Genomic DNA, 23,356 nt, shown 5'->3' on the forward strand with positions numbered 1-23,356 from the left:
TATGTTTAGCCCGAGAGTTTTGGCCATAGAAATAACTACTGCAGAGGCCACATTCTTCAGTAATTGGCTGAATCACTGGATTCATTTATTTTGACTTTAAATAAAAAAAAAAATTCAGCCATTTTATACTAGAAGCTTGGAAAAAATGTGGGGGAAACATTAATAACCCCCCCCTCCATTAGCAAAGGAGGCATGTGATTGTCAGGAAAGCACGTAGAAATATTAATTTATTTCCATTGTTGAAGATTTCTGAATGTTTTCTGGGCAGGAGAGAGCTAGTATTGGCAATAATAAGCTGATTTAATAAATAAGTTTTATTCCCAAATGGAAGGAATGGTGCCTTATCTTTCATAGAACTCATTTGGATTCAGTTTTCTGACAATAATTTTCCTATTGTACAGAGGCATGGTGTTGCGGTTAGCCAGAAGCAGGTGCGGACTGCTGAGGAGAGCGAGGACGCTGATGAGGGACCAGAACCATTAGGGAGTGGACTGCTGCCTTCAGAAATTGTGGGGGCTGGCAGCAGTGATGAGGAGGTTCTCAAGGAGACTGTGCCCAATGCACATGCACGCAGGGCTGCCTGCAGGAAAGAGCAGCACGGATAACTCGGGAGAAAGGCGGCAAGGTAATGGCCCCTCCTTCCAGAAGATAAAAGCCAGCTATGAAACTATCCTCCTTTGCAGAAGGCAAAGACGTTTTGAAACCCCAGCCTCATGGACATTCCAGTATTCTGAGTTTGTATTTGAAGATTCTTATTTTGCAAATTATTTCTTGTCTGTTATCTTTTGGCAAGTCTTGCACAGCTTGGCAAGACTTGTGCTTATCACAGCTAATTATTTTGTAAAAGCATTACAAGTTTTCTGTTCTTTTTGAATTGTGTTTGATTTGTCGGAAAAGGGTGTGGGTCAGAACACGTGGTCAATTTTCTGGCTATGGAGTAAAGGCTCTCATGTTAGCCAGACAACCTGTTCTAAGAATCCAAACTCTTTCTCAGATATATTAAAATACTTGGCACAAAAGAGTTCAGGATGCAGGAACAAAGAAAGTGGGATAAATAAGCAAGTTTTATCCCAATTTGAAAACCAACCTATTTGGTTTATGTACTGATTTATGTACTGATTATCAAGACCAAAGGAAATCGCTATCCCCTTCCAGTTGTCTCAGATGTGATAGTTTCTCAGATGTGGGTATTAAAACACGGAACATCACTTGTGGAAGAAATGATTTGAGAACATGACGTGTAATAAAATCCTGGAATTCAAGCTTTGACACAACCCCCAGGCATACAATAATCTCAAGTCCACAGACTTCACTAACTGGTGCACACAGTGCGATCTGCAACAGATAATAATATCGCCTCTGAAGATGATAAATGCATGGTGTCCCGTGTTATTACTTATGAGAAATGTGCTGGGAGAAGATTTGGAAACAGATGTAATGCTATCAACAGGGGTACCAAGACAGGTGTAAAAAGTTAAGGCAAATGCACTTCCTAGCAAGTTTAGAATACAAATGACTCTTGCTAATTTCCATGAAAAATAAAAATCTGTAGAACATGAAGCTAATATCATACTAGAAGGAGCAAACAGAAAGAATCACGCATCAAAGTATAATGACAACCAGAGATCTAATCAGCTAAAGAAGGATAATTGATCATAGCCGAACTTTATACCTAACAAAGACAGCAAGAAAATCTTGATTCCTCTGCATAGAATTAGATAGGACTTTGTCCTCTACTAGTGAAGGATTTGCGAAAGAAAAGTGGAAGACAGAATTGCTATAGCAATTATAATCCCAGAGTAGGCAGCCAAATATGCAATTATTTTTGATTTAATGGATAGCGCAAGGCCATAATTATGTCACACTTTAACTGATAGAGGAAGATCACAGATACTTACTTCCCTTAAGAATGTCCCTTTCGTTAGCCAACATTAGGCTCCAGAAAAGATGCATAGAAACAATCAATGTGACACAAGTAAAACAGTATTAAATCCATAAAAGCTGGAAAAAAAGCAGACCGCAAAATGGTAAAGGTAGAAAACCAAATTCTTAAGGAAGAAAGAAATACAGGTAGATGGATAAAGTAGCTAAAGGCAGGTCACACATGAAGTTCACAATGAAAACCAATGGTTCTCATCCCATTCCAGAACATTTGATGGTTTCTCTTTCCTAGAGGGAAGGAAATCACTCCATCGGGATGTTGTTGAAGTTCAGTTAGCCAAATAAATAAGTGGGGTAATGAGGGATGATCATATCCTCGTCGGGTCATCAGGCCTGGGGACTGTGCTGCCCCACTCACCCATACATATATGTCAATGTTGGTTTAGAGAAAGCTTTATTTTGTTGTTCCCCTCAGTAGTTCTGTTTCAGGTTTCAGCTCACCACAGCTGCTAGATTAGAACAGCAATTGGCTCAAGACCAGGGCTGGAATTCTACCGGTTCAAGAGAACTGGGTGTTAAATATGCATCTGGTTTGCCGAACCAGTATTTGAACTGACCGGCTGGCCCTGCCTACCCCTCCCCTCCCATGAGTCTCCATGCGGACCCCTGGGAAGGCAAAAAATGGCCCTCCTGGAAGCACCAGAAGTCTGGAAATGGGCCTGTTTCCAGCTTCCAGAGGACCTCCAGAGCCCAGGTGTCAGGATACAAAACTTTTTTCCCATTCAATTAACAAGAATGAACTTCTGAAAACCAAATGTATCAAAAGGAATCCTTTATTGAGATGAGACAATTCATGTAGGAACTTAAAGCAGTGTCTAAGGTCTCTCAGGCATGCAGAGATAGATAAGGGTGTTAAAACCCCTCCCCTTATCTTGATGTGTATTTAGTAAAAGAGCCAACATGTTAATTCCCCCCCCACCCTCTTTTTAGAACGATCTTTTTCAGAGTTTCCCAGGACACATCTCACTGTGGAATGTTTATGGTCTCTTCATCCCCTGGCTGTCTCTCCCAGAGGTGATAGGTTCCAGCCATCTGGGTTTCATCCCTCCACTGTATCATGTGTAGCTTATACAAATTTGATATAAGATTAAATATATTCAGGTTACATCAAGAAGGATTTCTTTATCAGTCTCCCCACCCTTTTTTTTTTTTCTTCTTCCATTGAAGAAATGACAGAAGGGTCTGACACTGGGGAGGCCATTTTCGCTCTCCCAGAGACCTGAGGGAAGCCTTTGGACCCTTGGGAAGGCAAAAAACAGCCCTCCCGGAAGTTCTGGTAGGCCATGCCCACCATGGCCACACCCACCCAGCAACTGGGCAGCAAACCAGTTGCTGAGATATTTGAATCCCACCCCTGCTCAAGATCAAGTAGATAACAAGGAAATGAACACGCAGCAAAATCAAAACAGTCTCAGGTAGTTTGCCTGGGTAGTTTCAAAAGAGAAGCCAACATCCAATGTGAGGTTTGGAGCCTCCCATTAGGTTTGTCAGCCAATCCAACAGTCAGAGTTTCAGGGTTTACCAGTAAAATTCACAGGAACAGCCCAGGACAGGTGTTCAGAATGTCGTTTCTAAGCAAAGCCAGCCACGAACAAGCCCCAGACTAAACTTCCAGACAATGGACAATTAGCCCATAAAACAGATAAACAACTGCTCAAACAGGGTCCAAAACAGGAACACAGAATCTCCCTGCAACTTAAACTAAATCCACATAGCTCGCAAACTGCAGTGTCTCAGAAAGACAAACAACAACTGGCCCTGACTCACACATGTTTCTTCCAGCAACACCTCCCTCTGCCTGCTAAATAGCTCCTGATGCAGCCCATCAAAAGAGGTAGGGTCTTTTCCTGAGTAAACTGGAAGACCTCCTCCTCTCTGCCCTGTGTACTCTGGAATCCATCATGGCAGGCAGCTCCTCCCCCTCTTCTTCACTGGCCTGCAAGCTCTCCCCATCCGAGGACTGTTCTGCTGGCAGATCAGGGTCAGTAATTCCTGATGTGCCAGGAATGATCCCATTCTTCCTCGAGCCAGTCTCTGAGGAAAACGTGGAGGAACCATCATCTACAGGAGACATCACCGGGACTCCTAAAGATGAATTATTAAGGTGGCTACACTGCTATTAACATTTCCATCTAATATTCCTTCTTTTTTAGTTTTGTTTTCATAGTTTTTTTAAACTTTAAATAAGTATAATAATGATGATTTAGGATGGATTACTACTTTTAAAATTGTTCTATGTCATTTAAAGTCACAGTGTGAGATGGGGCTATATAAACTTGATAAAGAAATAAACGATCACTCACTTCCTTCCATCTATAGATGAGCCCCTTGATTATGACAAAATTAGAAGCTCTACCAGCTATGGTCTACAAAGATTTTGTCCAAATTATTCTGCCAATCTTTCTGCTGTTACTCTCAGCCATGGTGTTTGAGAGAAAAGAAAGTTGAGACCTCCAAGCCCATATCATTGCATCTGGGAATGATTGCCTAATATAGGGAGGAACAATTTTTCAGGTCAAAGACCATCCTAGACTTTAGAAGAGGTCTATCCCAGTTGTCCCAGGACTCATAAGTGATGCCAGGACCAAAACTTCATTTAACTTAAAAGTAAAGGTTCCCCTTTCACATACGTGCTAGTCATTTCCGGCTCTAGGGGGCACTGTTCATCTCTATTACAAAGTCGAAGAGCCAGCACTGTCCGAAGACGTCTCCGTGGTCATGTGGCTGGCATGACTAAGTGCCCAAGGAGCACAGAACGCTCCTACCTTCCCACCAAAGGGGTCCCTATTTTTTGACTTGCATTTTTACATGCTTTTGAACTGCTAGGTTGGCAGAAGCTACGACAAGGAATGGGAGTTACACAGCACTAGGGATTCGAACCGCCGGACTGCCAACCTTTCTGATTGATAAGCTCAGCATCTTAGCCACTGAGCCACCTCCCCTATTTGACTTAGCTTCATCTAAATGTAATTAAAGTGAATTAATCAACTCTAGTTGATGTACTTTGTAGTTAATAAGCTTGCTTTCCTCTAACATCAAAAAACTGATGAACACATCAATTTACTTATGTGATTCATACCCTACCTTTCATTCAGAAACTCAAGGCGACATACACAATGCAGTTGTTATCGATTTTCAAGTCAGTTTTGGCAACTACATTGAGAAGTCCATTTCCTTGGCAACATTCAGAAATGGCTTGCTAGTTATTGTTTTTTTCCTAGAGTTGGAAAAAGAGAGTGACTCCAGTCATGAAAAAATTACATCCTTAGTTTTCCAGTCCTGAGCAGACCTTAACATACCGATAAAAAAACCCAATATTCTGACTAAAAACAAAAGTTATTTTATTTATTTCCAATACATGATTCGCCCATTTTTGATGAAAACATGCTGTATACAATTCACATTCTGTAATCCACATTCACAAAATCATTTAAGGGCACAAGACTTTTTAAAAGACAGATTAAATCACATAAAACCCAATTAGTTCAAAGATTAAAGCTCTTTTAAGAGCTTGGACAAAGGGAAAGCTTCGCTTAGTTCTGAAAAAAGCAGTGCGAAGAGCAAGTTATTTTCATTTCTGAAACTGACCTGGAACCAGGAGTGGGTTTCTACCGATTCTGTCCACCTCTGTAGAACCGGTAGCTCTGAAGAACAGCAGACATAGAACTGGTTCTATGTCTGCTGATGTTTTTGCCCACCTGCCCACCCGGGCTCTTACCTGACCTTTATTTTTTGCATTTTCAACTTCAGCTACAGTGCAAGGCACAGCTACAGTTAAAAAAGCAGGAAAAAAGTGCCTTTTCAAAGGCTGCTTCTCTGCATGCAGTGCTGCTCAGCTGTCCAGGCACCAGGCTGATGACAATTTACAGGCGTGCGCGCAGTGTGCAAGGAAGCACATCATAAATCACCTGTAGTAAACCCTGTTGGATCCCACCCCTGCCTGGAACTCAAGACTGTATAAAATGGCAAAATAGTTTTGGATGGTTCTTTAATAGTTTCAAAAATGGGTTATGAGTTGGGCTGGGTGAAACTGGCCCAGCCTACTTCGTTTGTGGGTGCATTGACTTAGAAGTCATTCAATAGAGATTGGGTAGAAGCTATGATGATGAAAAGAGTTTGTTGTTCATCCAGAACAGCCTAGATTTTAAAGTCTCCCCCTACACGTTGCTGTAGATCAGAGGTCTCCAAACTTGGCAACTTTAAGACTGGTGGATCCTGGGAGTTGAAATCCGCAAGTCTTAAAAGTTGCCAAGTTTGGGGACCCCTGCTGTGGATGAATCTTTGAGATGGGTTCTTACAAAATGAGGTGTGGAAACTGTTATTTGAAATGGACACTTTGCAAAATATTAAAGTTCCTTCTGCAAGAACAGGCATATGAAAGCCATCACAGTTGAACCCTGCTTTGGAATCCAGTATGTCCATTAGATAACACCATACCATCCTAAGGCAAGAATGAAGCACTCTCTTAGGGGTGGAACGATCAAAGATAAATTGGTCAGAGTTGATGCATTTGTCCATGGCACAAGTCAGATTGCTGTTCTGCTTCAGGAGGGTGAGGGGTATGTGGAGGTAGGAGGATGACACTTTTCTTCAACCCAATGTAGGTGAAGCCCTGTTGCTATCTAACAAATGATTCCTCCCAGTTATCACTCTTGCTCTCTCTCTCTCTCTCTCTCTAATCAGACTGAAAGAAGCTATTATTCAGACCTCAAGAGGTCGAGAAACAGCAGAGGACAACAGTTAATTTTAACAGCAGTCTGACTGAAGAGGACAGACTGATGGGACTGTTAGAGGATGTTGTGTGCGGTGCAGCCGCAGCGATCAGGTGGATGCCACAAGAATGTTAAAAGGTCATTGCAGGCATGATGATGTCATTGCCCCAAAGTGTTCTGACCCAACCCTGTTACCAGCAAGAAAATCTCAAACAAACGCAGCAACTCGAACCTTCACAGCTTTAATCTACAAATAAACTTCTTTGTAGATAATGGATGGCTTGCAGCCAATTAGTCCAACCAGAAAAGCCTTGATAGAATTCTTCAGCTAATCCAGAGTCTCTACACAGAAGTTGGGTTCTTAGAGCATTTTTGCCCTCTGCAAAGGCCAAAAAAACCAGGCTTATATTCCCTGGAGGGAGGGGCCATTACGTTGCATCTTTACTCCTGAGTCTCCTGTGTTGCTCCAGCTGTTCTCTTCTATGAATCATCCTGCGCTCACGCGCACTTGGCACAGGCTCTTCGGGAACCTCCTCATCACTGCTGTCAGACCCCACAATCCTTAAAGGCAGCAGTCCACTCCCTGATAGTCCTGGCCCCTTATCTGAGTCCTCGCTCTCCTCCACGGTCCATACCGGCTGCCAGCTAACCACAACACGAAGACCGAATTCCATGCTCTTGTGAAGCCAGTTCAGAATTTCGCACGATTGGGATGATGACATCAAATGACACGATATCACATGAAACCCCCTGTCCTAGATGGGCACCCATGGGCTGTCATTGGTGTTTGGTTCCTATAGCTCTGTGATGGCAAATCAATGGCACGTGCACAGGTGGCGTGCAGAGGCATTTGCGTGGACACATGAGCTCCAGCAAAACTTAGCTGCACTGCGCATGAGTACACCTCCCAGCTGATTTTCGACTGGTTTGAGGCTGTTTTCACCCTCCCGGAGGCTCAAGGGAAGCCTCTGCAGCCTCGGGAGGCTGATAAATGGGCCTTCCAGAAATCAGCTGGGAGATGCGTGCATGCACAGTGCAGGTAAGGGGGTGAGGCGGAGGTCTTGCACACGCAAGTATAGGGGAGCGGGGCACATTGCATTGTGGGTGCCGGCATGTGCATGCTTTTGGCATACCACAACAAAAAGGTTCGCCATCACGGCTATAAGCCTTTTTTTTTTAAAAAAATACATTTTTAATTTTTTTATTTCTAGAAACATCATAGTGTGAACAGTGTGGTTCCAGGTTATTTTACATTTTAACAACAAACGTGACAATAGTTTTGTATTGGTACTATCAGCTTTCTTATCTAGTTTGATATTAATACATATAATCAATCTTTAACATCCAGTATTCCCATATATTATTTTATGTCAATCTCTGTATTCTTAACATAGCTTCTTTTGTTATAACTATTACACTGATTGTCATATTTGCAATATTTAACAAATTTATAATTCATCTAATCATTCATATTAATTTATATTATCCATTATTTAACACTCTGTTTAGTTTTTAATTATGCCACCTTTATGGTTTTTTAAAAAAACAAAGTCCCTTTCTAATCTCATTATAATACACACATTGTGCTGTCCAGCCAGTTATAGCTAATGGGAATTGGCATAGTTAGTTAGGAATTGAGAGCTGTCCCCTTAAGGAAATGCATCATGGTAAATGAAGTTAAGGTATCCTGGGAAATGTAGTTCATGTCATGTGGCCACATCTATAATCCTGATTGGTCACTGAATTAACTCTTTGTTGAATTGGTGGGATGTCCCTTCACTCTCACCTGGACCTCAGTTGCACGCTAGCATCTCTACCCCTTGCTCATTTGATATGGGATGAAAGAGAGGAAAGATTACTATCATGTTACACTATGATTTCAACTATGCAAAGAATTGGACATTAGATGCATCTCGGCATAACTGTGAGTTACCTTGAGGATACTTAATATAATCCAATAAAAGAAACTTTGTATGGAAGAATTTGTAGAGTTATTCTATCTGTCTTTATATTCAACAATTGAATCAAAGGACAGAATAAACATCATAATTTCCATTATGTTTTCATTTAACTAATTGTACAATTCTACTAATAATCTAATCACTTTTATCTGTTACCACATACTATATTTTCTGTCTATCAGATTCCACGTCATTTCTTTCCCTACAATATTGACTTTATGCATATTACATTTAGCAGTTATATAGCTTACATAATAATCCTATAGTAAGGTCTTAATTTAGTGTTTCTTACAATTACCACATTAAATCCTTGCTTAGTACATTTTACGATTTGTATATCTTTGATAGTAATCCTATAATAAAATATTAATTTTGTGTTTATTAGAATTAATGCTTCTATATCTTAGTTTATGGTACACCCATTCATGTGGAATCATTCTCTTTCCCCTCTTCAGTCATCATCTCTAACTCTCAGTAAAGCATTAATTAATCTCTTTCTAGCTTGTCTTCCATTCTCTATCATTTTTTGACTCTTCCTCTTAATCATTTCTCTTTTATCTATTATATTAAACTGTCTCTTTTTCCAGTTATATAATTCTACCCTTATCCTCGCAAAGTTCCTATAGCTTTGGATGCCATCTTATAACAGAGGAGAAACGGATCCAGAGGGAAACGATTTATTTCAGTCCAGTTGCTGACATTTAAAATCCACAATTACATATTGATCAAACCCAGAAAAATTTAGCACAGATCAAATAATTGGTTTTTGTTTTTTTTTAATCATTGCAGGTTATTTTCAGAGCAGGAATAAATATTTATTTACATTTATTGCCTACCTAACTCCAGCCCACTCTGGGGGTAAATGTAAATAAGGAGGTAAAAACACTGATTTCTCATTAATAGCATAACTGCTACTGCAAAACTGAAGGACTTGCAAGATTTGACTTGCCTTCATTTTCAGACAGCCACAATCTAAAAGAGGTGAAAAAAATACAAACCAATGAAGATGAAAATATTGGTGTTCACTGGTGCAAACATCTACATGATTCAATCATCTTGTACATTTTTCTCATGTCCTGATACTTAACTATGTTGTACAATGTAACAAAGCTTGCTTTTGCTATCTGTAAACATATTTAAACAATCTCATTCCAAATATGTGCACAATTAGGATTCAGAATAAGATGGGAGTCTTAGTGGACAACCAATTAAACATGAGCCAACACTGCAGCGGCAGCCAAAAAAGCTAATGCAATCCTAAATTGCATTAACAGGGGGATACAATCAAGATCAAGTGAGGAACTGATACCACTCTATAAAGCCTTAGTAAGGCCACACCCAGAATACTACATCCAGTTTTGGTCACCACCTATAAAAAAAGATGTTGAGGCTCTAGAAAAAAGTGCAGAGAAGAGCAACCTGGATGATTAGGGGACTGGAGACTAAAACATATGAAGAACGGTTGCTGGAACTGGGCATGGCTAGTCAAATGAAGACCAGGAGAGCCATGATTGCAGTCTTCCAATGTTTGAGGGGCTGCCACAGAGAGGAAGGGGCCAAACTATTCTCCAAAACACCTGAAGGCCAGACAAGGAATAATGGATGGAAAATAATCAAGGAGAGGTGACAGTGGGAACCAGTCCATTAACCAACGAACAGCTTGCCTTCATAAGTTGCAGGAGCTTCGTCACTGGAAGCTTTCAAGAAGAGACTGAACTGCCATTTATCAGAAATAGTGTAGGATCTGCTTGGTTGAGGGTGCGGGGTTGAACTAGATGACCTACAAGGTCCCTTCCAATTCTGCTAATCTGTAATCTGTAAGTGGATTTCTGACAGCTTCATCCAATTTACATTCAATCATTATATTGTGGTAAGGTAAAATATCATTGCTGCTTCACATATCTAGACTGGCTGCAAGTTTATTAATTATACTGAATATTCATGGCAGTGTGTCAGCTCGTGCTCCATTCAAAATCCAAGAAAGAAATACTTAGACTCCATTAATTAGAGAAAAGATATCTTTTACTGGAAATCAAGTGGTAGCAACAAAAGAATTCTGAATCTGAGAAAATGGGAATGTAAATCACATATACAAAGTAATGGCAACGTTCCCACCCCCAATAGTTCAATTGGCTCATCCAATTAAAAGTTGTGTATATCATCATGTGGGCATCTCCAGGTGGTGATGAGGCTTCTGTCCATTGACCTTGACATATTTTGATGAAGAGTTGCAGCTGCGCGTAGCATAGGATAGAAGCCTAAACAAGAATCTCCCCCTCCCACCCCCCAGCTTATACAGTTCTGGTCTGTAACACCTCCAGCTCACTTCCCATAACCATATCCCCCCTCCTCCCCCCGTTACTTATGACAGCCGAAAGATGCAAAGCAAAGGGAGAAAATCTTGAAGGCTGACATCCGGCCCTCCTGCAAAACAGGCGTTAGTCCTATAAAAGATAAAAATAGAAGCTTACTGAAAATATACATGTAACACCATAATACTGTTTTTTAGGGATTATCAGGATATTTAGTACAAAATGCACTGATAAACTCTAACATCCTTCTCATTCACCCATTCAGACTGGGAAGGAGGAAAATGTTTCCAAACAATCAAATATTAGAGTCGACCCCTTTGTTTTCGAGAATCCAAAATTTCTTTAACTTCAAAATGTTGTTCACCTTCAATTAGCAATGGTACAGGGGGATCGACCTGAGTTGGTCTCAAGTCGGAGGTATGTTCAGGTTTTAATAAACTAACATGGAAAACAGGGTGGATCTGTCTGGAGGGTTTTTGGTAATTTCAGTTGGACAGGCACAGGATTCACAATTCGTTCAATTGAGAAAGATCCAACATACTTAGGTCCAAGCTTTTTTGACTTTTGTGTGGTCTGCAAATATCTGGTGGATAAAAAGACCTTGTCACCAACTTGATATGGTTTTTGTGGATTTCTCTTTTTATCTGCAAATTTTTAATGGGCTTGATGAGCATCATCTAATGCTTTACGGGTAACCGGCCAGTTAAGCTGGAGCTGTGTTATCCACTCATCTAATGACTGAATGTTAGGTTTCTTCTGTGGAAGTTCGGGTATGGGTACAAAGTCTTGTCCTGAAGCCACTTTAAATGCAGTAAACCCAGTACTACTATGTACCGAATTGTTATATGCCACCTCAGCAAATGGCAATAGGTCAGCCCAATCATCTTGCTGATAATTTATATAACATCGAAGATACTGTTCCAATACCGAGCTAGTCCACTCACAAGCCCCATTGGTTTGTGGGTGGTGGGCAGAGCTTAAGCCCTGGGTAGAGCCCAATAACTTCAGGAATTCCTTCCAAAAGTTTGAGGTAAACTGGACACCCCTGTCTGAGATTATGCGTTCAGGAACTTCATGTAACCTGTAGATATGTAAAATAAACAGTTTAGCCAACGGTTTCACAGATGGGATTTTCGCACAAGATATGAAATGTACCTGTTTGGAAAACAAACTGGTTACTACCCAAATAACTGTATTCCCCCCACTTTCAGGTAATTCCACTATAAAATCCATAGAGATTTCCTTCCATGGAGCAGTTGGTTTAGCCACATTTTGTAGAAAGCCTGCTGGTTTACCAGGAGGCCATTTGGCTGAGGCACAGATAGGACAGCTAGCCACATAAGTCTCAATGTCCTTTTTCAAGGTAGGCCACCAAAATTGCCTTTTAACCAAGTGTAAGGTCTTCACAAATCCAAAATGTCCAGCGGCTTTAGAGCCATGAGCTTGCTATAATATTTGGCTTCTCAGCTTTGCTGGCACATATAATTTGGCCCCCACCCATGCCAATCCATCTCTAACCGTACAGTTATTTGAGTGAGCAAGGAACCAATCATCAAGTTTTAGAGCTTCTTTTAATTGTGCAGTTAAATCGTTTGATAAATCAACTTCCTTCTTTTTCTGGGCTCTGGTAACCACTGCCAACTGTTTGTGTGGTATTCACAGAACGGACGGCAGTCCCCACTCAGGTCCGCAGTTCTGGTGGGAGCGCCGATTGCTCCCATTGGCTGATGCCGTTTGACAGCCAGCTATAAAAGGAGCTGTCAAATGGCATCAGCTGTTGCCACCAGCTGATCTGCCTTGTTAGCCTCGGCAGCCGCGGCAACCCTTTATTCCTTGAATAAAGCTTCCAAACCGAATGCTCTGTGTCTGCCTCGTATCTCCGCCGCTCCACAACAGTTTGGTTGGGACAATCAGCCATATCACTTCTTGGCGGGCATTATTATATTGAGGTAATCTAGATAAAGCATCCGCCATGAAGTTCTTCCCCCCTGGAATGTACTTCAAAGAAAAATTAAAGTGCTTAAAGTACTGTGCCCAGTAGTACTGTGTACTCTCCCCACCCCCCGCAAGCTTATACAGTTCTGTTTTGTAACACCTCCAGCTCACTTCCCATTACCATATCCCCACTCCTCCCCCGTTACTTATGACAGCCGAAAGATGCAAAGCAAAGGGAGAAAATCTTGAAGGCTGACACAGTGATTCACATTGATGTGTGAGTTCGATCCTAGATAGAGGCTAATATTTGGAGTAGACTCTCCTGCCCAAGAAGGGGGTTGGACTAGATGACCCCCAAGGTCTCTTCCAACTCTTGTTATTCTAAGATACTCTATGATCAGTTCTCATTGCAACTGGCTACTTGGTTTTCATCCGAATGCAACAGGAAACAGAGAAAGTTGGCCTTGTCAATGCTTGATAATATACTGATTTTTTTTTTAGCTAGAGCTGGTCTAGAAAAATACTTTGGAAAGAGAAACTGAAGCTTAATAACCTTCAATGTTGTATTGCAATATATCACTGCCTTGATCCTACTGTAACTAACTGAAGAAATCTACTGCTGAAATTTATCTACTGCTGAAGTTGTAATCGGAAGAATTTCTTTCATGACTTCTAATTTCTTTGCAAGAGTTAGGAAGGTGTCTTAAATTTTATATTGTGGCCCAATATGAATGCTATAAGCCAGTTATTTACAGAATGTTGTGTTATTATGTGTTACATAATCTTAGTCGTATTTTAAGTATTGGTAAATAAACTTTCATATTGTTTGTTTCTTTCTCTAAAGTTAAAATAATCAGTGCTTTCTGATTTGGCTCCCAGCTTTTCAGGTGGATTTTAATGCCAGTTGATCCAGGGATTCAAAACCAATTCGAAAATATTAGGTAGCGAAAGTGCTTGAGAAAATTATCCTCTATTCCAATTTGCAGGTGGTGGAAGTGAAACTCTTGCTTAAACTTAAACTCAGTTGTCTTTCTCTTCAACCTATTTTAAAAGCAGCTTAAAAGTTTATTTTCTTTTGTGTGAGATATGGAGTGTCTTTTAGATTTTGCAACAAATCAGAAGTGAAAACAATGTTGTTTTTGACATATGCATCATCAGACTGAGTGCAGTTGAGAAATATAATAAAAGAGGTGAACGCAGTAAAAAAAAAGTTATTGCAATCACATTATTACTTCAGTTTCCTTTGCATTACTGGAAACATTGGGAAACACCATAAGAGCCGTGGTGCCACAGTGGTTAGAATGCAGTACTGCAGGCTACTTCTGCTGATAGCTGGCTGCCAGCAGTTTGGCAGTTTGAGTCCCATCAGCTCAATGTTGACTCAGCCTTCTATCTTTCCGAGGTGGGTTAAATGAAGATCCAGATTGTTGAGGGCAATATGCCGACCCTGTAAACCGCTTAGAGGGGGCTGTAGAGCACTGTGAAGCAGTATAGAAATCTAAGTGCTATTTACAATCAAAATGATTGTGATCTATAATAATGGTTTATCTCCAGGTGTTTCCTATACAGGTGTTCACGTCACTGTGCTGCCTTTATCTGTTAGATCTGGGAGGATGGTTCAAGAACAGAGGCAAGACCCAGATAGCAACAACAGTTCTTTATTAGTGACTTCAGGTCTGAGCAACTAATCCCAGCCGCAGCAGCCCCTTATATAGGGCTGGCTGCGGCTAGGCAGCCAATGAAGGAGATTTGAGTTTGCCGCTCTTGGCAGGGCCAATCCCGGTAGCCCGTTTATTGGCCAATCGCATCAGTCTATGGTGACCAATCACGATCGGCTATCAGCGGGCCAATCAGGTTTGCAGGCTTCGAGCCTGCTAGTCCGGAACATTATCAGTCTTGGTGTGATGGAGAAGAATAATAATGAAGTGATGCACTTAATCAAAATTACTCATATATCAGAATGATCCGTAGCTTCACTTTCAGCAGAATGTTTTTGAGGGTAATTCACTAATAATCCCAGATCCTCTGATATATCACAGAAAGAAGGAAGGGTTGCTAAAGTAAACCCAGTTTTCCCAGCATGAAAATTATGGTGCACTGGGCAAAATTAGAGCAAACTAAATGGAAGTAGTTACATTCTCAGTGGTTTAGTCAGAGGCCTCTGAGTTGGACTTGTCTTATAGTGCCTGCTTGAAAAATGGGACTTCCTCTTGATGGCTGACTGCAGCTCTTCCAAGGACATTCCAGAGGTTTACTTTATCCTATCTGTCCATTTTATCTATGGATTTTCCTTTCTATTCTTTCAAGCTTGCTAACCATAATCTCTAATCCTTCATTCACTCCAGTGGTGGGATTCAAAATTTTTTACTACCGGTTCTGTGGGTGTGGCTTGGTGGGCATGGCAGGGGAAGGATACTGTAAAATCTCCATTGCCACTCCACTCCTGGGGGAAAGTTACTGCAAAATCCCATTCCTCCCTCCCACCTCACTAACCTGCTTTCCAGCTCTGTTCTCCTGTGCAGGGCAACCAAAGAAGACCCAGCCGATCAGCTGGGATTCAGGAGGCAGAGAATGGATGGGGGTGGGGCCAGTCAGATGTGGCATTGTCCATTTCTCCAAATTACTCAAAATTTCCACTACTGGTTCTCCAGAACTGGTCAGAACCAGCTGAATGCCACCTCTGATTCACTCGTATCACACGTCCAAAGGATGTAAGATTTCGCTTGCTGCTGTTATCTCAAAGGAGCAGTCAGCTTCTGTTTTCTCTAAGATCGATCAATTCTCTCTTTCTGCAATCCAAGCTGCTCTTCACGGTTTCCACATCCACAATTTGAAGGTGTTTATCTTATTTCTCTTGTATTTTCTCAGGGTTTGGCTTTCACAGCCCTAGATTGCGCCTGAAAATTTATTCTTTTGAGCTTCCTGGCCTTTGTCATCATTGAAATATTCTTATCCTTTACTCTCTAATGAAGGAGAATATTTGCAGCTGAGGGTTGAAATAAGGGGTCCTTGGTGCTCTCATCAGTCTGATGATGTTACCTAGTTTGGGTATTAAAAGGTCTCCAAGACAACAACCAAGCTTAGACACAAGGAACCCCTTTATTCTCTTTCCCTTTCGGTTTCTCAGCCCAAGAAAACTAGAATATCTAATGTGCTTATTGTATCTAGCTGAGCACTTTTCTTAGTGACATCTTTTTTCAATATCCATTGTTCCTTTGCACACATACAAATGCAATGTTTCTTTCTGAGTTACAATCGCCTATGATTTCATTCTGCTCCATTCATTCAATAGAAACCATTAGTGAATGCCAACTAGTAGCAATTGGTCCCCCACGGCGATTTTTTTCCATAAAAGTTTTAGTTAGATGTTAACAGTGAAATATTACCAACACAGTCTTTGTCCTGCAACCGCATTGCCGGCCTGTTTACAATTTTATTTACATTTAACAGCATAGACTCCTTCTGAACAATTTAAACGCACGAGATCTTCGCTTTGTTCTTCATTTGTTTTAGAAACTCAAAATCTCCCTCCAGATTGCAGTTCTGCTGTGAGCAGATTGCATTCATTGACACAGACTGAACTTCCCATGCTAAAGTGATGTTCCTACTCCAGATAATGCTTCCATTCCCACAAGTATCTCCCCTTGCTTATTGTTTCCATGACTTTGTTTACAAAAAGGGCTGCACAATCCCTAACTTCAAGGCCTATGCACTGAGCATGCTTCTGCATTTTAATTTACGCATCTTTCAAATAGCCTGACTAGCTCTCCACTTGGATGCATAGAAAGCTTAATACTCAAACTTACTATTACCTTTATTGTCAGAGTACGATATGTGTACAATGAGATTGGCAGAGCCTCCCTTCATGCACCTCCCCCAACACAACTCACAGTGAGGACAGAAGTTGTGATGACTCAGGGTGGGACACAAAAGCAACAAAGTCACAAAAACAGGTGAAGTCCCTTCAACTTGGCTTTAAAGGTCCAACTATCATTAACTAGAGGAAAAACTCCCCCACAAACAGTTGCGAAACTCAAAATACATATAAATTATAAATAGAAAAATAACAACACAAACCACACTGAAGAATTAATGAGACAAGGCAGGATAAGGGCTTGAAGACATCCACAGATATTGAAATACACACACTGGGAAGGACGCCAGAACTCAGAACTGAAAGACTAGAATTACTTCACGCTTTGCTTCCAGCACTGGGCCATGCGCAGTTTGTCCTTTTAAACAGTCCTCACAGCTGCAACCCATGAATGGGATCAGGGCCCTTTCCTCCCCCGTATCACACCATTCACGTTTCTCCCTTATCTACTCCTCCCTGTGTGCCCTAGGATGAAGAGGGGTTGGGCCTGGGTCTTCCTCTGAATGCCCAGCTGGCCTGTGCCCTTCCCCAGTTTCCTCCACAATCTCCGGAGCCACGTTCCCACTCCCCTGTTGGCTGTTCCTCCTCTCCCTCGACTCAGATTCTAACAGGGGCATGACAGAAGCCCCTAACCCAGTCCCAATCTTATTACACTATGTGACTTTGTTGCACAATGTGCCAGCCCTGCAAGTCTATCATACTATCTTGACATGAAGTTATTTTCTGTTCAGGAGTCTGACAGCCCTTGGGTAGAAACTGTTCTTCAGCCTGTTGGTGCAGCTGGCTATGCTTCTATATCTCCTACTGATAGTAGGAGAATAAAGAAATTCTGACTGGAGTGTGAGTCGTCCCTGAGAATTTTCCACACTCTTCTAAGGAAGCGAGTCCTAGCGATGTCATCTAGTGGCATCAGGGAACAGCCCACAAAGTTTTGTGCTGTTCTCACCCCCCTCTGTAATGTCTTTCTATCCGTGTCTGTCAAGCCAGCATACCCCACCGTAAAGCTTTGTATTGTGGACCGGTAAAAGGAGGCCATCAGTCGTTCCACTTTATTCTGAGGAAATGGAGTCTCTGTTGGGCCCTTCTGGCCACCTGGGTTGTGTTGATTTTCCATGTGAGATCTTCGCTGAGGTAGACTCCCAGGAATTTAAAGGAGGAAACTCTCTCCACACAGCCCCTCTCGATGTAAAGTGGGACAGGTTCCTCTCTCTTCTTCTGGAAGTCTAACACCACCTCCTTTGTCTTGCTGATGTTAAGTGCAGGTTGTTTTCTAGGCACCATGACAAAAATTTTGGAACCTCCCCCTGTATGCTGTTTCATCTCCACCTTTATAACCCTCCCTTCATAGCACAAGCCAATGCAATCCTAAATTGCATGAACAGAAGGATACAGTCAAGATCAAGGGAGGTACTAATTCCACTCTATAAACCCTTAGTAAGACCACACTTAGAGTATTGCTTCCAGTTTTGATCACCACACTATAAAAAAAGATGTTGAGACTCTAGAAAGAGTGCAGAGAAGAGCAACCAGGAGGATTAGGGGGCTGGAGACTAAAACATACGATGAACAATTGTAGGAACTGGGCCTGGCTAGTCTAGTGAAGAGAAGGATCAGGGGAGACAGGATAGCAGTCTTCCAATATTTGAGGGGCTGCCACACAGAGGAGGGGGTCAAGCTGTTTTCCAAAGCACCTGAAGGCCAGACAAGGAATAATGGATGGAAACTGAACAAGGAGAGTTTCAACCTGGAAATAAGGTGCCTGTCATCTTGGAAGCCATTTTTCTTTGAGGTGTCATGACCAAACTCTCTGCTAAGCTGTCCAAGTGCGAGTTCCACAAGACCTCACTCGACTATCTAGGCAACCGAGTGTCGAATGAAGGTATCAAAATGGATCCAGGATCTTGATTGACTGCCTATCCATGCCAATCCCTCTCTCATGGCCAAGGGCAGGCACTATAAAATGACAGCTGATTGAAGATTTAGCAATTCGGGTTAATGTCAGCATTCCAAGTAACAACATCCAAAGAAAAAGACTCAGATAATATCATCCAATGGAACAGAAGTTGCCTTCAGAACTTGTGGGAGCTTCATCACTGGAAGCTTTCAAGAAGAGACTGGACTGCCATCTGTCAGAAATGGGGTAGGGCAGGGGTCTTCAAACTTGACACCTTTAAGACTTGTGGACTTAACTCCTAGAATTCCTCCTCCAGTCATGTTAGCTCAGGAATTCTGGGAGTTGAAGTCCACAAGTCTTAAACTTGCCAAGTTTGAAGACCCTTGGTGTAGGGTCTCCTGCTTGTACGGAGGGTTGGACTAGTTCGTTTTGCCTTTCTTTCACTTGTTCCTCTTTGCTGTTTGCTATTTTTGGAAGGGAATCTAGATGTGAGAAAAGGTGTGAGAGGAAATTGTAGAGTGACAACTGGTCACAGAAATGACTCTTGCTCTCTTTCTGAACTTTTCAACTCAATGAAAATGTTAGATATAAATTATGTAAAGGGCTTGGGACTTTACACAGACATCAGCAGAAAAACTGTCCAAAAAGCTGAAGAGGAAGAGAAGAGGACCGAATCTGGGGTATGAGGAGAAGTTGGTAGAGGAAGACTGAGCTGGAAGCAGGGTCAGATCAAGCTGCAGAGGACTACAGTTAGTACTTGACTTACAACAGTTCATTTAGTGACCATTTAAAGTTGCAATGGCACCGAAAAAAAGTGACTTATGACTGTTTTTCACATGACCATTGCAGCATCCCTATTGTGATGATCCAGGGTGGGATACAAACAGTCACAAAAACAGATGAAGCCCCTTTTATTCCTTCACTTTGCTTCAAAGCTCCAAATATCCTTGACTGGAGACAAAAAATTCCCCCACAAGCAGTTACCAAAAGGAGGAAATGCCATTTAAACTAAAAATGCCTATAAATTATAAACAGTAACAACAACACAAACCACACTGAAGCAATTAAGGGAACCAGGCAAGATAAGGGCTTGAAGATGTCCACAGATATTGGAACACACACTGGGAAGGATGCCAAACTCAGAAAGAAGTGACAGACTAGAGATATTTCCATGCTTTGTTTCCAGCACTGGGCCATACGCATGTCCGTCCTTTTAACCAGTTCTCACAGCTGCAGCCCATGAAGACGATCAAGGCCCTTTTCTCCCCGTAGACCACACCATTCACACCTCTCCCTTATCCTCTCCTCCCTTCATGCTCTAGGATGGAGAGGGGATGGGCCTGGGTCTTCCTCTGACTGCCCAGCCTCCTCCACAACTTCTGGAGCCACACTTCCACTCCCTGTCGGCTGTTCCTCCTCTCCCTCAGAGTCAGACTCCAACAGAGGCATAACACCTATGGTCACGTGATCCAAAAAATCACTTGGCAACTGGCTCATATTTATGACGGTTGCATTGCCCTGGGGTCATGTGATCACTTTTTGCAATCTCCTGACAAGTCAACAGGGAAGCCAGATTCATTCAGGGCACAATGTTGGAAAAAAATCTTCAAATCCCTCAAGGACCATCTGTTGTTATGCATCTATTGCAGCTTCCTAGAGATGTTCTCTCTTGACTTTACTCATGAATGAAGGAAAGAACATGCAATGAAGAGCTATGTTTACTTATTTCCAGGACTACCCTGTCACTTCCTTTCCCGCCCCCCCCTCCTCTCAAGACCATTCTTTCCTGTTCTCCTGACTGCAGTCCATCTTGTAATTTTTTTTATGAGTGCAGACATATCACTGCTAAGCTGGAAATCTGTTTTTCCCCTTTAATATTTTATCTTAGACACAGAGTGTTATCCTAAGTGCCAATTAACTGTAGGACATAGGCACTGATTGATCATTTAAGCAATGTGTGAAGAAACACTTCTTACAGGGGCTGAATGGCTATGGAATCAATGGCACCTTGCATTGTTCCCTCCAAGTATTTAATAGGAACAGGCTGACACCAAATGTCTCCTTTGTTATAACCTATTGGATCATTAGCCTCCAAATGCCACCATCAGTCCAAAGTTAATTATTAGTCAAAGTATAATAGCAAATAGACTGAGATGTTGATTCTTTTTGAAGGCCCATCAATGGTCCATCAAAAGGAAAGTGGGCTGAAACAATATACAGAGGAAGAAGGATGATGGCAGGTGGAAATATCATTATTCACCTTAGGCTGTTCTTGGAATATGCGCAGATGTGAGGAAACCGACTGAAACTAGAACATACATAGTGCATTGTATTTCTTACGGACTGAAAATGTATTTAACTGTTCAAAGCTGCTGCTGCTGGTTCCTTCTTCCTCCCTCTCCTTCTCCTTCTTCTTCTTCTTCTCCTCCTCCCCCTTCCCCTCCTTTCTTCTTCCTAGCATATTCCTGCAAGTGCAGAGTCTGCTTTTCGGATCATTGGATGCCACTTTGGATGAACAGCTGCGTCTCCAGGACACAGGCCTGTGGCTTGCATGTCTTTGCTGATGGTGTCTTGCCATCTCTGTTTCGGATGCCCGCAAGGTCATCGGCCATTGACTTCTAGTTGGTAGGCAGTCTTGGCAACAGAAGGTGCTGCTCTCTGGACATGTCCATTACAGTGGAGCCGGCCTTCTCTCATCTTCTAATTGGTGCCACACCATAATGCTGTGGAATGGTGTCATTTGCAATGTGATCAAGAAGAGAGACGTCCGATATCAAAGGGAGCATTCTCATTTCCATGGAACGGAGATAGCTTTTGGTCCTTGTTGTTACTGCCCAGCATTCAGTGCCATACAGTGCAACAGGGAGGAAGGTTGTCTTGTAACTCTTAAGATTTAAGACAAGTTGGCATTTGTCCATCACATAACACACCAGTGAGTTCTCGCCAACACATCCAGGCTGCATTCATCCTTGCTCGCACCTCACCATTGATGTCGCTATTGCCTCAGAGATGGATCACAGATACCAAAAAGTATCCACCTGCTTTTTTAGTTTTCTCTATTGATTTGAAGATTTAATTATTCAAAGCTTAAGCACATATAATCACCGTTAACAATGAAAGCCAGACGCACCACTAGAAGCTAAAATCATAAGACTATGTCTGATTTACTCTCTCCACGTCATGCATGCAAATTCATTGGAGAAGTCAGTGATGTTTGGAATGGTTAATGGCACAAGAAGAAGGGGCAACAGAGAACAGACTGGCTTGATATCATCAAAACTGATACAAAGATGAACATCCAACTGAAAGAAGCTATGCTCGAGAGGGTAGCATGGAGAGCACTTTCCTATAAAGTTGCCAAGAGTTGGACATGACTGAACGGTTAAAACAAGAACAAATAATGAATACATTTGATGGTGCTTTAACTTCAATAGCCTCACAAGACTAGGATGAGGTTTTGCAGGACTTGTTGCGGCCTGTTGGCTGCCAGCCCCTCCAGCAGCCAAATCAGATAAGGAGGAGGCAGTCTGGGAGTCAGGGTCAGCATCAAGACACCCTGAGAGCTCTGAGGGGAAAAAGGGAATGAAGGAGGGAGGGAGGGAGAGAGAGACAGAGAGAGAGAGACAGAGAGACAGAGACAGAGAGAGAGAGACAGAGAGACAGAGACAGAGAGAGAGAGAGACAGAGACAGAGACACACAGAGAGAGAGAGAGAGAGAAAGAGAATTCAGCATGTTAAATTGTGCTGGCCCTGGCAAAAATTAAAAACCTCAATGACACTATGGTGAGGACTAGGTTGCTATGCTTGAGGGAATCCAAAGATGCAAGCGGGGGCAGATATTTAAAGGAAAGAAAGAGACAGAATGACAGAGACTAGCTTAGTTAGATGAAGGTTGCATGAGACACCATATGAAACTGTTCACTTATGTTATTGATGAGAGTTGGTTAATACCTTTGTTGGGGACACTTTCATAAAGGATAAATTGAAAGTCATTTTCAGGTGGCCCCCCCAAAATTGTTAAATCGCATCTGATCCTTCTTTTGAAAGTGAGGATGGACATAATTCACCTCTCTGCAAACACAACCACAAACCTGAGTCAGGCGGATCAAAAATTGATCAATGGATCCATTTTTTTTTGTTTCTCCGTGGAGCTATCATTCCTTACAATGTCTTGCTGAGAATGTTAACATACTTTATCTCTGGAGATTAAAGTTGCTACTTTTCAGAGGTCTTTCACTATGACCCCTACAGATCTTTTTTTAAAAAATTGACAGTATACCAGGGGTGTCAAACTCGATTTTATTGAGGGCTGCATCAGGGTTGTGTCTTACCTCGGAGGGCTGGAGGGCCAGGCATGGCGTGGCCATCATGGGCGTGACATGGGACTCGTGTTGGAGGCACCTATGGTGGCCAAGTGCTAATGCAGGACTTTCCTGAGACCCTCCCTCCCTCTCATTATAATCTCCTTCCTTCCTTCCTTCCTTCCTTCCTTCCTTCCTTCCTTCCTTCCTTCCTTCCTTCCTTCCTTCTTTTCCTTCCCCCATTCTTTCTTCTTTCTTTCCTCTTTCCTTATCTTTCCTTCCTTGCTCTCTTTCCATCTTTCCTTCTTTTTCCTCTTTCCCTTTCTCCTTTCCTGTCCCTTCTTCCATGCTCAAATGCAAAAGGGGAAACATTTCTCCTTTTGTTTAGTTTTTAGTTTGTTTTGATAGCCCTCTGCCAGTGAAAAT

General features: G+C 42.0%; 1 long non-coding RNA gene across 3 annotated transcripts in view; it reads right to left on the reverse strand.

The window, feature by feature from the left end:
* LOC148125753 (uncharacterized) overlaps positions 1-22,199 on the reverse strand; it is a 90,052-nt gene extending 67,853 nt beyond the window's left edge. For all 3 annotated transcript variants that reach the window (XR_015743408.1, XR_015743407.1, XR_015743406.1), the window contains exon 1: positions 22,070-22,199. This is a non-coding gene — a long non-coding RNA (uncharacterized LOC148125753). The remainder of the gene's footprint in view (positions 1-22,069) is intronic.
* Between the last annotated feature and the right edge of the window lie 1,157 nt (positions 22,200-23,356).

Source organism: Pseudonaja textilis, chromosome 4, assembly GCF_049901715.1.
Source record: "Pseudonaja textilis isolate UNSWEBS1 chromosome 4, rPseTex1.2, whole genome shotgun sequence".
Lineage (NCBI taxonomy): Eukaryota > Metazoa > Chordata > Lepidosauria > Squamata > Elapidae > Pseudonaja > Pseudonaja textilis.